The sequence below is a fragment of the Electrona antarctica genome (genome assembly GCF_951216825.1).
Source record: "Electrona antarctica genome assembly, chromosome: 2".
Taxonomy (NCBI): Eukaryota; Metazoa; Chordata; class Actinopteri; order Myctophiformes; family Myctophidae; genus Electrona; species Electrona antarctica.
The window spans coordinates 14,260,078-14,274,441 of record NC_136807.1 but is presented as its reverse complement, the minus strand read 5'-3'; the positions used below and the strand labels follow the sequence as shown (position 1 = coordinate 14,274,441).

Genomic DNA, 14,364 nt, shown 5'->3' with positions numbered 1-14,364 from the left:
TCTGAGACTCACTAAACTGAAACTGGACACCGGTGGAAGAGGCTGCTGCTGCATCTCTATACCCCCAGGAGGTGCTGCTGAGACACAATTATGTGAGACTGGACCACCAGCTGCTGCAAGGGGTGTGTGTGGGGGGGGGGGGGGGGGGGGGGGGGGGGGGGTTGCGTGCGTGCGTGCGTGCGTGCGTGCGTGCGTGCGTGCGTGCGTGCGACGTGGCGGAGAAGACAGCCTTCATGTGGGTGTGTCCTCTGCTGAGATCAGCTATAGAGCAGTGGTACTCCACCAGTGGCCCTTGAGGGCCAGGTGGTCCTCAGGTAAATGATGGAGAGTTAGTAACCAAATGGACCCTTATAGATCTTAAACTCTCGAGTGATTGTTTAACAAGATTTAAATTGTTAAACATCTGCATTACCTCATTTACAATAAGTCTATACGATTAGAGAATGTAGAATAATTGTTATTTTGATCAACGTTTGCCTGTTATCTCTTCTAATGGTGCCAACATCAATGCAGCATAGTGTTGTGGACAAAATCTTATCCAACAACAACAAAATATTATTCTTTAGTTTTGGGTCTGAGAGGCTAAATCTCATCAAACGGTGGTCCGTGGCTCGAATGCAGAAAAAATTATGGACCTTGATATGAAAAGGGTGGAAAACGACTTAGCTGGACAGCTTGCGAAGCAGATGTCGTCAACCAATCATCATCAAGCCGTGGTCAACCAATCACCACCAGGCGGACATGTACTTTGTTATCATCATCACAGTTCACACGACAATTTTTGTAACCTTTTTTTCGCTCGGTGTTAATGATCTAATGTAATCCTGGGAGCTACACTCCCCCTGCCAACCTGGGGAGAGCAACGGACCTACCTCATGCTTCCTTCAATGCATGAGCTAGTCCAAGCCACTTCTTATCACCTGACGGGGAGTTTCCCTGGTTGCGTGTGGGGTGCCTTGGAATACTTTGATATTGGGCACACCCAGTTCAAATATGGTATCATTATTTTGGGGGGGGGGGGTCCCCAGTTTAAATATGGTATCATTATTTTCAGTAAATTCAGATTATGAAGCCCTGGAGTATTGGATATTACATCTAAATTCAGATAATGTCAGAGACGGGAATTGTGAAGACAGAAGAATGTTTGATGGTTTTGCATGATGGCTTCTCTTCTTAATAACAGAAATTAACTATGCAATCTTGAAAACGCGACAGAATCTCAGCTGGGCTAATCAGGTTATTTATGAAACATAGTTATTCTTAACGCTTTCTCTATGGGATTTTCACTAGAAAGAATCCCTCAGTGACTCAGGGGTATAATGAAGTGACGTCAGGACTTCTATACTGTGTACATTTAATATCATCACATCATGTGTAAATTAATATCTTAACAGCCTAACGTGTATTAAATATCCTCATATGTAAATTAATATCTTAACAGCCTATAACGTGTATTTAATATCCTCATAATTATGTAAATGTATTAATATCTCAATATGTAAATCAATATCTAATTTGTATGGATATCTTAATATGTGTGGCAGCCCCGCAATGAAAACCACTTAACAACTGCATCTCCCCCAGGGAAACCACGCATAGCTAATTAACTGTTGATTAATTATGCGGTTATGTATCTATATCAATCTCACCTTGTGATGATGTCAACAGCTTAACAAGCTTAACGAGCCGGGGGCTCAATGACACAGCACACACAATATACACACACACACACACACACACACACACACACACACACACACACACACACACACACACACACACACACACACACACACACACACACACACACACACACACACACACACACACACACACACACACACACACACACACACACACACACACACACACAGAACAGAGAGCATCCTGGGAAAAAAGATGTGAACATGAAACGTACCATCAGCTGGCGACACGTTGCAAGCGTGTATTGTATTCTATTCTTTATAATTCATCCAGTGTACAGAGACCTATAATAGGTTATGAATGCTTCAGGTCAGGGAGGAGGCCGTCATAAATCATGCATCATAATTCATAATTGATCATAAACGGTGACCTCGTGGTGGAACTGTAATCGTCATCGATGGTTGGAGAGCTGTCACACCTCAGCAGTGCATCCATGTGTTTATAGCCTCAGGCTTCAAGCTTTTATATTCTCCTTTCATGTTAAAACTGATGCAGTCCATGTCTTCATTCTCCTTTCATCTGAACTCTGTACCTGCCGAGGACGACTTGGGACGAGTTTTTAGGTTCTTTATATAGCCTCGGTACCCAGGCTTTTATTTTCATTCGTATTCGACTCAAAAATGAAAGCCTTGGGGAACAAGACACAATTCCTGGTCTAGGAGTGGACTATACAGTGCAGAGGGGCGTCGCTCAAAATTTAGTGACGTCAGTTTTCTCCACTGTTTTCGCTACCAGGGAGGGGGGCAGAGGGGGCACTCAGATCGGTGAACCAATATTATCCAGCGCATTGTTTCATGCAACACCCGCCCCTCTATACCATAAAGCACGCCGGCTGGGCCAGGCTCTAATTAATACTGAAAGATCTCCGAAGGTATTATCATCTGCTTAGCTTGCGGTTGCTATACCTTGCGTTAAACAGGCACAGGACTGGAAACAAGATGGATGGGCCATAGACTTACAGTATTTTATGATAGGATATTTTAAACGCTTTTATCATGGATTTTATATTACCAGATTGCGTTTTCGATCAAGACAAGCTTTATCCACGGCTCATATCACAGAAGGATTAAACCTAAAGAAGTGCTCAGGTTTTATCACTTTAGTAAAAGTGGCAAATACTGACAATATAAAATGTTCTGTTAGAAGTAAAAGACCGTTATTAACATTTTACTGGAGGAAAGTATAGGGCAAATAAGACTTGGAAAGGTCTAGCGCCGACAGCTTGCAATAACATACTGTATCTTCTTTGTCGTCGTCATGCAGGCTGAAAGGCATGGGCGAGACTATGTTTAGCACCCTGTGTATACATTATCACATGCTGTACATATACATTTCGGCCATTTGAAAATATATAGTAGATCTACAAGCTCAAGATTTAAAACCTGAAATTAATCTCATTCTGCAGAGTAGGCCTACTTTCTACTTTTGGTACAGTAAGTGCACTTTTCTTACACCAATTATTTTGTACTTGAGTAAAAGTACAACATAATTGGTATAAAAGTGCACACTGAATTCCAGACTTGTATTTGTATAAAGTATTATACAAATTATATATATATATATATATATTCCTACATTGCAATATTGTTGTCCAGCACTGCTGTTCGAGTGAGACATTTCGTTTCATAATACACAGCAGTCTTATTAATCATTTAGCCTGAGAAAGAAAATGTCATCCAGTCATTTTGAAATCATGTAATCAAATAATTCATGATTTTTCCAGCTCCCTATTGTCATGTAGCCGTTATTTATTCAAAGCCCTATAACTGTAGAGACTGTACACTCAGGAGAGAATGCATGGGGATTTATGAATATGTATGCATGGGTATTTATTAATAAAATACATTATATAAGATTACTATTATTAACTCATTGACCACCAATATATTTCGCCCCCTGTTCTCCCCTTGACAGGCTTTTTCTTTATCTTACCTTTTCAAGACATGCTGCTCTTAGCAGGGTTTTTTTAATCAGCTTGCAGAGCTGCTCAATGATTGGACTTTCTAGCACGTGGTCAAGTAGTCATGTGGTCTAGAGTAAATGGTAAATGGTGCATTTATATAGCGCCTTTATCCAAGGCGCTTTACATAGTGCATTACATTCACCCATTCACACACACATTCATACAGCAATTGCGGCGGAAGCCATGCAAGGTACCGCAACCAGCACATCGGGAGCAATTTGGGGTTCAGTGTCTTCCCCTCGGACACTTCGACATGTAGACAGGAGGAGCCGGGATTCGAACCGCCGACCCATGTATCATTGGTCTACCTCCTGAGCCACAGTCGCCCCACTTCTGGTCCATTACAACGGTGTACTGCAGGCCAGGCCATAGAAGTGCATTGAAATTCAACTGTAGTTAGCCTACTTTTAAAATAATACGAAATGAACTGAAGACTATATTGATTTGAATAAAAATATGTTTCCAAATGTATGAAGTGTCTTTGTCAACATATATTGTTGTTTTCTCAATAGAGGATGTATTTCACATTTAATTTACCACTTGAATGAGTTACCCATAATGTTAACAGCAGAGGGGAGACGGCAGGCAGAGAACCTGTCGCTTTTAAGGGACGTCACTACCTTTACGAGGCTACAAGCGCCGACTTTGAAGAGTGGAATTCTCAATAATACATCTCGATCCCGACTGTCTATATTTTGAACATGTATGTCATGGACTTCTATGCTCTACCTCTACCTACCGCGGAGCTCCGACGGTGTGTTTTACCGTTGTCAACTTGTTGTATATTAATTAACTTGGCTGAATAGTTGGCTAATTGGAGGAGTGACATATATCCTGACATTTTCAACTACCTAGTGAATTCTCCAGATGAGTATTAATAATTAGTCTTACAAGATGCTGTTTAGATAATTTTCCACAAATACATAGCATATAAAACAAAAAACAACAAATATATCTGGGTATTGAAAACCTCAAGGGATGCGACTGTGACGTATATACCATGCGATGCCTTTAACTTGAGATTTACAATGCTAGCACTTTTGAATCTCTGATGGAGTATATTATAGTAAATTGTGGGTTGTATTTTGAAATGGCAGGAAACTTTATTAGAACTTTATTAGAACACAAAACAAATCGCAACAGCCTCAGTAATGGACCAGTGAAATTAGGGTATTTTATGATGCCTCGCATAGGTATTGCATTGAAAGCTGCAGTACACCGTTGAAACGGACCTGAAGTGGGGCCGCTGTCTCATTTGACATTTCTAGTCCCCGTGTGTCTCTATGTAGTGGCAAGAGTTTCATGATTGGCTGGCTTCTAAGCCTGGTCTCTAAACGACCACCCCCTGGCCAGCCGGGGCGCCTGATGGAGGGGAAAGGAACTGGTCGGAATAACGCGTTCCTTCCATGTGCTACATACAGTACGTAAGGTGAAAATAAGCAGCTTGGACTCCTCATGCATAGAAGGGAGCATGAGGTCAGTCCGCTGCCCCCCCAGGTTGGCAGAGGAAATGTAGGTCCATGAGGGAGTTCCAGGGGGTTTGGAACCAAATGGACCCTTATGGGTCTGTAACTCTGAGAGCGTACACATGTACATTTATACACTCTCAAATTAACATTGATTTTACAATATAAATTGGGGTCTCAGAGATAGAAATGCCATTAAATGGGGGTCCGTAGACAAATGCATGTCAAACTGGGGGTCCTTGAAATAAAACGAGTTGAGAATCTCTGCTAGAGCTGTAACAATCTTCTCGTATGGGGGTCCCTGGCATGTCATTTCAAATGGGGGTCCACGGGGCTAATTAGTGTCAATTTGGGGTTCCTTGACATGAAAAGGTTTGGGAACCACTGCACTAAGGTACAACATGTAAGAGATATTCTCTTACATATTCCACACTGGCCTGGGAATGCCTCGGGATCCCCCAGGAGGGGAAAAGGTTGATATTCACTGTCTATGAACACATTTTCAGAACAGTCACTTTATATTTGTTAAAGTGTCTTAATGATCAACGCTGAGGGCAAGCAGTGACCACGCATGTCATGTGTCATTAGAGTGACTTCACAGACATGCATCCACTCTGCCAGAAACATGTTGTGTGTGGGATGGAAACATACATTGAATGTCGCTGCTGCTCAGTCCAGGAGGACACATCCGTTCACACATGACTGATCTGGAACAATTGTTGTGAAATAGTGACATCATACTAGGATCCTGTGCTGGACAGTAACTATGTAACATTATGCTTAACTATCTGTACTTAAAAGGGGAATAGAGGGTATGCACGTGACATCATCATCAAACCCGGAAGCTATGCAGGCCTTGACAGCCCGTACATCCAAACAGAAATGTGATTGCATTAAACAACAATAAATAATGTTAAACTTACTTTGCCTCTCACTTTGCCACTCAATTTGCTATTCACTGTATGCATGCGCATACCCTCTATACCACTCATTTTCAACATTTGACATCGTGTAATTACTATGTCGGCTCTAAAGATCATTTAATAACAGTGTGGACAGTAGGTCTTACAGATCAGATTTGAGAAACAAATAACACATTTGCCTGCCAACTCTGAATGTGTAAAATAAATAACTTACTTGGTCTCACTCCCTTTAAGAACACACTGTGTGCCACAGGGATAAAACAATAACCAAATAAATAACATCTCATCTCAGTGAATTGGTCCTCAGGGACTTCCAGACTGGATTTGAGCTGGAATGGAACCACAGACTACTAATACTGATTCCAGACTGGCTCTGAGATGGAAGCACAGACTAATACTAATGATTCCAGACTGGCTCTGAGATGGAAGCACAGACTAATAGCTGTATTGCTGACAGATGTGGAACTATAGGCTACTGTTATGTGAACCGGTTCTCATTCAACGTTAGAAGAAACAGACAATGTGCCAGCAACCCTCCACATTACGGAAGTGTAACTGCACGTACAGTGCTGCTGCCTGAGCACACACACCTGTTCAGACTATTGTGTGTGAGCTTGTAGATCTCTCATTTTCAGCTTGCAACCAAGCATGAAATGACTTGTCTTTTAATATTTTAGTAGGCCTTGATGGCCTTGTAATGGCTGATTTTAGACTTGGTTGCATGCTGAAAATAGTGTTCTTACATCCCCAGATCACAGCTATCCTCTGCACATCACAAGTGTTCACATTGATTTTACACGTTTTACTTCAGAGAGACGTGTTGACATACAGGCAGCTTATTGTTCTAATTCAGAGACGTGATTAGCCTGACACTCATTCTCTTTTTTTTAATCATCATTTATTTTGAGGTTTTTTTTACATAGACACAAGGACAACACAATACAAGACACAACACAATACAAGACAGTTACTTAAATAAAACTAACAACAATGTGTATAAAAATAACAATGAAGAAACAAAGAAAATAAAAGAGAAAAAATAAATAAATAATAATAATAATAAGTGGTACAGGGTTGTGAAATGCATGTGTGCAAGTGAAGGTGGGTTCCGGTTTATACACATAATCAACTGCGCTCTTCGATATAATCCAAAAAGGGGGTACATACCTCTACGAATACATCTGCCTTATTTTGTATTTCATATTTAAGTCTCTCCAGTGGTAATAGTGACATTATTTGGGCCGTCCACATATGTTCTGAAGGTATGTCATCTGTCTTCCATAAAATTAAGATACATTTCTTTGCCAAGAATCTAAATAGATCAAATAGTTTCCTATGAGCAGAGCTCACATTTACATTTGGGTCTGCCCCCAAGAGATATAACAGAGGAGATTTCCTCAATTTTACCTTAAGGATTTTTTCCATTTATTTGCCAAAATGGTTTAATTTTTGGACAAAACCAGAACATAATTATGCGGGTAGGTAGGTACTGACACTCATTCTCATGAATTTTCATTTAATTTCACTTAATTATTCAGGCTGAGCAGTTTCTGGGATGGGTGTTGCCAAAGCGGCAGTCTTTGGTCGATTGGTTCACACCAACCAATCAAAATAGTAGTAGCCTAAAGCAGATGACGTCGTTGTCAATGTGGCTAACCCGGTTGTTGCTAACCAAACAAACACGACCAACGAGCGCTACTAGCATGCAAACAAACACGGTAAAATATGTCGTTATGATGTTTCTAAAACCTGTTGTTTCTGTAAAGAAAAAAATCACACCCGTGTGAAGTGAGGGGCGCTGCCGCTAATATATTTAAGTCAAACTAATGTTGATTATAGGTGATGTAATGGTGATATAAAACAAACGTTGCAAACACAAACATTAAACACCATTAATAATAAAGAGACAATATGACATACATTTTCCCTTCATTGTCAATGGCATTTACAAAACAAACATTGAACAAATATGACGTAAATTTAACAAACCAATCACATAAATTCAGTTGTTCATGAGATGATGTATGATGATGTATAATGATAAGAGCGCCCCTCACGTGTGATTTCTTTGTCAGGGTCTGGAGCCAGGCTAAGATGTGATAACACACAGGCAGCTTATTGCGCTGTGGTGTTGTTGTCGGGATAATTGCATGCTGCACTGCTGAGAACATGTTTGTCCATCAGTGTGTTCAAGGCCAGGTCAGCGTGAGGCCTGCATGTGCATCTCTTCTGCTCCCCCGGTTATTGTGTGGGTGAAATAGCTCTCTGTTTTTGTCTGTCTGTCCGTCCGACTGTCTCTGTCTGTCTGTCTGTCTGTCTGTCTGTCTGTCTGTCTGTCTGTCTGTCTGTCTGTCTGTCTGTCTGTCCATCCGACTGTCTCTGTCTGTCTGTCTGTCTGTCTGTCTGTCTGTCTGTCTGTCTGTCTGTCTGTCTGTCTGTCTGTCTGTCTGTCTGCAGAAACCTCCTATAAAAACCTCCAATAAAAAAAACAAGCTGATGCATTGTGAGCTTGTAGATTGAATATTTTTGAATGTTTTTTAATGTGAAGTGTGTGTGTGAGGGTTTCATAATGTAAGCAATGAGAAGTATCAACAAGACCGCATGTGACTAACTAATAACTACATTGGATCCATTACACAGGCAATTTGTACATTTGCTGAAAAGGAACGGTTCCTCCGGTGTCTACTCATCCGTGACTCTCGCCCTCCCCCTCCCCCCCCCCCTCTCTCTCTCTCTCTCTCTCTCTCTCTCTACTTGATTGACATCTAGATGTTGGCTTACTGTAGGTCCTAGTGCAGCCGATTCTACTGTACAGCCTAGACTGTTGATGCACACTATATACAGCTGATTAACCTAGCATCCCACACACTGTACAGCCATGGATCCTATATCATTCAGTATATTGATTGCTGTGGAACCTATCATTCAGTATGTTGATTCACACTATAGCAGGGTTCCCCAATAGGCGGCCCTTGCGGCTTTTTTTTTTTTGGGGGGGGGGGGGGTCCCAGATATAAATGGCATTAAATGGGGGTCAGTAGCCTATGCATGTCAAACTGGGCATCCTTTTCAAATGGGGTCCTGCCCTGAAAATGAATTTTCAGGGCAAGACCTCGACCTCACGCGTGCGGACTCGGCCCCCAGCCTGGTACCCTAGTGAAAATATGGCCCTCGAGGAAAATTAATTGGGGAACCCTGCACTATAGGCTAATACATCAGTGGATCCTAGCATTCAGTATGTTGATTCACACTATAGGCTAATACTTCAGTGGATCCTAGCATTCAGTATGTTGATTCACACTATAGGCTAATACTTCAGTGGATCCTAGCATTCAGTATGTTGATTCACACTATAGGCTAATACGGTACATCAGTGGATTCTATCATTCAGTATGTTGATTCACACTATAGGCTAATATATCAGTGGATTCTAGCATTCAGTATGTTGATTCAATTTCACACTATAGGCTAATACATCAGTGGATCCTAGCATTCAGTATGTTGATTCACACTATAGGCTAATATATCAGTGGATTCTAGCCATCAGTATGTTGATTCACACTATAGGCTAATATATCAGTGGATTCTAGCATTCAGTATGTTGATTCACACTATAGGCTAATACTTCAGTGGATCCTAGCATTCAGTATGTTGATTCACACTATAGGCTAATATATCAGTGGATTCTAGCATTCAGTATGTTGATTCACACTATAGGCTAATACATCAGTGGATCCTAGCATTCAGTATGTTGATTCACACTATAGGCTAATATATCAGTGGATTCTAGCATTCAGTATGTTGATTCACACTATAGGCTAATACTTCAGTGGATCCTAGCATTCAGTATGTTGATTCACACTATAGGCTAATACATCAGTGGATCCTAGCATTCAGTATGTTGATTCACACTATAGGCTAATACATCAGTGGATCCTAGCATTCAGTATGTTGATTCACACTATAGGCTAATATATCAGTGGATTCTAGCATTCAGTATGTTGATTCACACTATAGGCTAATATATCAGTGTATTCTAGCATTCCACACACTGTATACATCTGTGGGATCTAGCATTCCACACACTGTATACTGTACATCTGTGGGATCTAGCATTCCACATCCACATACTAAAAAACATTGTACCACTCTATACTGTTTACCAAACTGTTAATACCAGTAAGACGCCTAAGGGCAAGAAGCGACCTTGCCATAAAGTCTGCCTCGTTGACGGCAGACTGCTGGGCGAGCACTGCCGCTTTGGCATGGGGGGGTCAACATGTCAACATGGAATGAATTATGTACTGGCCATATAAGGAGCATGTCTTGAGTGTACAGGGTGGGGAAGGCCCATCTAGCGTTGCAATGGACAGGCATCAGTCAAAAGGGAGACATCGAAGAGGAAGGATGGATGAGGAAGGGTGGATATATGTCATATATCCATATATGGAGATCTAAGGGTTTGGTTTCAGATGTAGAGTTTCTTGCCAATATTGATGACAACTACAGGGCAGCGCTCTGTGGATTTGTCTATATAGTCTACTTGCCAGCCTCAACATTTCTAGACTAATTGCAACAGCAGGTCGCATTTACTATGACATCAGGGATCTCCATCCATGATGATGTCACGTGATGCCACGAGACCTGGGCACCATATTGTATATGGGGGCTTTCTTATGTATGGGGATTTTGAGTGATTGAATAACCCTCTGTGCCAATTAAGCTATAGCTCTGTTGGCGGCTTGCCAACCGTCATCATTAAATATTATTGGCTATTCATGAAAGAACAAATAATGCTACCATTTTTCACCGATCAAGAGGACGTCCCACATTAACATAATGTGGGATGTACTCAAGTAAGATGCAGGAGCACAAAGTACCAACAAGCTGGCCAGGTGTATGGAGAACCGGGATGACTGGAAACAACGATGGAGGGCTCGTATGAGGACGACCTAGAGAGAGATTTTACAAGTAGCAGTTGCGCTCATGAGACTTTCAAAGTGACTGTCGCCACTCTGCAGTTATGGATTGGATTTAACATACATTGGATTCACTTTTCGGGCAAGTGGGCATGACCTTTGAGCAAGTAGAACTTGATCTGTACTTCCAGACAGACAAGTGCCTCTGAGACCTTAGCGTCAACCCCAGGTTTGATTAGTGCAGATTAGTCTGGCCCTGCTCGGTTGTGATCAGATCAGATGCAAATATGGGCTGGGTTTATCACGAGCAATGTTCCCCCTAACGTGCGCCCGTGCAAAAAAAGACCATGGATATAATTAAACACATGGTTCCCCTGTGCACAGCAGAGATAACGCACTTACTCCTCCAGGTACGAACTAAAACATTGACTGAAGCTGAACATTCACAATTCACATTGTTGTGTTGACATATCTAGCCTTAAAACCTATATTTATGTTATTCAATATATGAATGCAAAATATAGGCTTTTCTAAACCAAGCCCTGCTGTAGTCTACAGTTTAACCAAGTGATTCTCAGCCATTTTAATTTCAAGGTCCCCCAAATGAAATTGATATAAATTAGCCTAGGCCATTTCATTATGATTTTCATCTCTGGACTGGGACCCTCTGATGAATTGAAAATGGTGGACCCTAAAATGGGGGGGGACATTTTGGATGATGTCCCAACCGGAAATTACATTGAATGTTGCCCAACAGACGCTCGCTCCCAGCCTGTGGAGCGATGCGATCGGTTTTGATATAAAAACATTTTTTATTCCTCCTTTTATTAATCTCCGTCCTGAGCGCTGGGCGTTGCTATTTGATAGGACGGAGAATTCCGTTTATGCCGCTCTCATCCTATTTCCTCCCTTAGGTTCCAGGGAATAGAGCAGATTACTCTTCAGAGAGGGGGTGATGTCGACAGAAGGTTATGTCAGAGAGAGCTCTATTGGATCCACACTTTAGAAAAGTTTACAACCCCTAGGTCTCAATGAAGATTTTGATATGAGTGTTGTTCTATAAACACAAAAACAAAGATTGAATTTGCTGTTTGCTTTATGATGGCCATGTGCCTGATGTTTGCATTAGATTGCATTTTTGTTTTTTGCTTTTACTTTGTTAATTAATTGTAATATATATTTTTCCTTGTGATGTTTTCTCTTGTCTAAGTGGACACTAGTGTCTTTTTGGGTGCCTTGTGGTTCACTGAGAACTACAACTCCCATGAGCTATCATCCTAATTGAAATGTTTGACACAGGTGTGAACATTCATCCAATCAAGTGATGAACATATATTCTGTCCCATAGACATATATACATAGGCGCCCTTTCCGGCTCTGAGGCGCGTGTCACCAATTGAAGGCGGAAGCATTAGCGGAAGCAAGGCGGAAGCTTGTCAAGCTTCCGCGTGCGTAACATAAGTCCCGGAAAAGACGCGCTGTGATTGGCCAGTAGTCACAGCGAGAGACATGGAGGAGTCGCATGAGTGACGTCACTTGGGCAGCGACGCAGTCGCCTTCAGCAAATGCCTTCAGCACTTCTAAATAAGAAAGCTGCGGAGAACTGTTGCTTTGTGTTCACTCTTTAATGTTTTCTGTTAGTAATCTAATCCCCCTGGCTCTGATGTTGTATTGTTAATAACTTTGTTGTTTGTGTTTGTTTGTTTGTCTTGTTTTGTATTGTAATGTATATTGTCATGACTGTTATAAAGATTTGTTTAAAAAAAAAGAAAAGCCTTCAGCACTGCACTTCCGCCTTCATTGGGATACACGTCGCTCCAATGAACTGCAGCGGCAAATGAGGCATCAATTTCGTATAATATCTATGTTCTGTCCTATGTCACTTTTTTGATGCCTGAAGAAGGTCAGTAGACCGAAAGCTTGCAAAATAAATACATTGATTGTGCACAGATCTGAGTGTGCGGAGCTTCCCTTTATTTTTTTCAAACATGAAACACAGAAAGACCAGAACACAGAGCTCACACGAATTGACCTTTTAATTAAAAATAATTTCCGGCGCGTCGTTTGTTGATAATAGTTCCGGGTGTAATTGTAAAAGTCTCACAGCCTGCGGCGGTGTCTGGTAATTGGTTGTTGGGATTGGGAAGGAAAAGGAAAAGGAACAAAGTGGATATGCTGCATCAGCACTTTGAGTCTCTCGTGTCTGTGTCAGTCTCGACGTTGCGTAACGCTGACTATATTAAGCTGCGGCAGTCAGGCAGAAAGCTCATGTCACCATATTTCAACTCGTTATGTGTTTTCTTTTCTCCCTGCGTTAATTAAAGGGACATTTCACCGCTGGAAGAAACTGCAGTCACTCAATGTTAATAGTATTTGTAGTAGATAACAGCACAGTTTGAAATGCTTTAGTGCACATCCCCTCCTTGTTGAGCAGTATGGGCGGCAGTGGATCAGGGGTAGAGTGGCCGTAAGGTTCCCGGTTCGATCCCGGGCTCCCCCAGTGGTAGTGTCGAAGTGTCCTTGACCAAAGCTTTTCACACGTTAAACCTTGAAAGGGACATTTCACAGCTGGACGAAACTGCAGTCACTCAATGTTAATAGTATTTGTAGTAGATGACAGTAGCACAATTAGAAATTTGCACCCTATGGCCAGAAAAATAATGAAGTCTGTGCGACACAATAGTGAGCTTGTAGATCAGCTATTTTCAAATGGCCAAAATGTATCCGAGATGTAGTGGAGGTGAAGTAAAGTACTGGAAACCATGGAAATCCTCAAGTAAAGTACAGATACCTCAAAATTGTACCTAAGTACAGTACTTAACCCATTTTGGGCGGGAACCCCTTTTGGTGTTAGCATTATGTTATGCTTTAGCTATTGAAAAAATAGCAGATCTACAAGCTCATAGCGCGCCACCGAGTGGCGCGCTATGAGCTTGTAGGTCTGACATAGAAACATAGCTGTAGCGCCCAAATCCTAAATTTGTGGCACTACTGGTTGCCGACAGTCGGGTTGTATAGTTAAGACGTGTGCTCCAGGAAGTAATGTCCAGACATGTGCATAGAGTTGGTATAATGAGGATTTATTATCTGTCTCTGCAGGCCTAGTCACTACAGCATACATATAAATAAATGCAATAAACGTACATGATCCAAACAGCCTCCTAAACACAGTCTGAAAACTGTTTGCCTCTTGTCAGCAACACCTGCTGCTTGATTGAGACCTGATTAAATACCCTTCCAACCTTCACATTGACCACACCCCTCAGTGGACATCATTGGCCACAATTAGGAGACTCAAATGGCGCTTACAATAGCTTTTTCAGAAAACTGTCAGGATGTAGAAGACATTTTTAGAATCTGATCTCAGGTAGGTCAAAATGGATTAGGTA

General features: G+C 41.6%; 1 protein-coding gene across 2 annotated transcripts in view; it reads right to left on the bottom strand.

Annotated features, from left to right (window-relative positions):
• LOC306918488 (metabotropic glutamate receptor 4-like) overlaps window positions 1-14,364 on the bottom strand; it is a 314,226-nt gene that overhangs the window by 47,136 nt on the left and 252,726 nt on the right. The gene's annotated exons all lie outside the window — the stretch shown is intronic.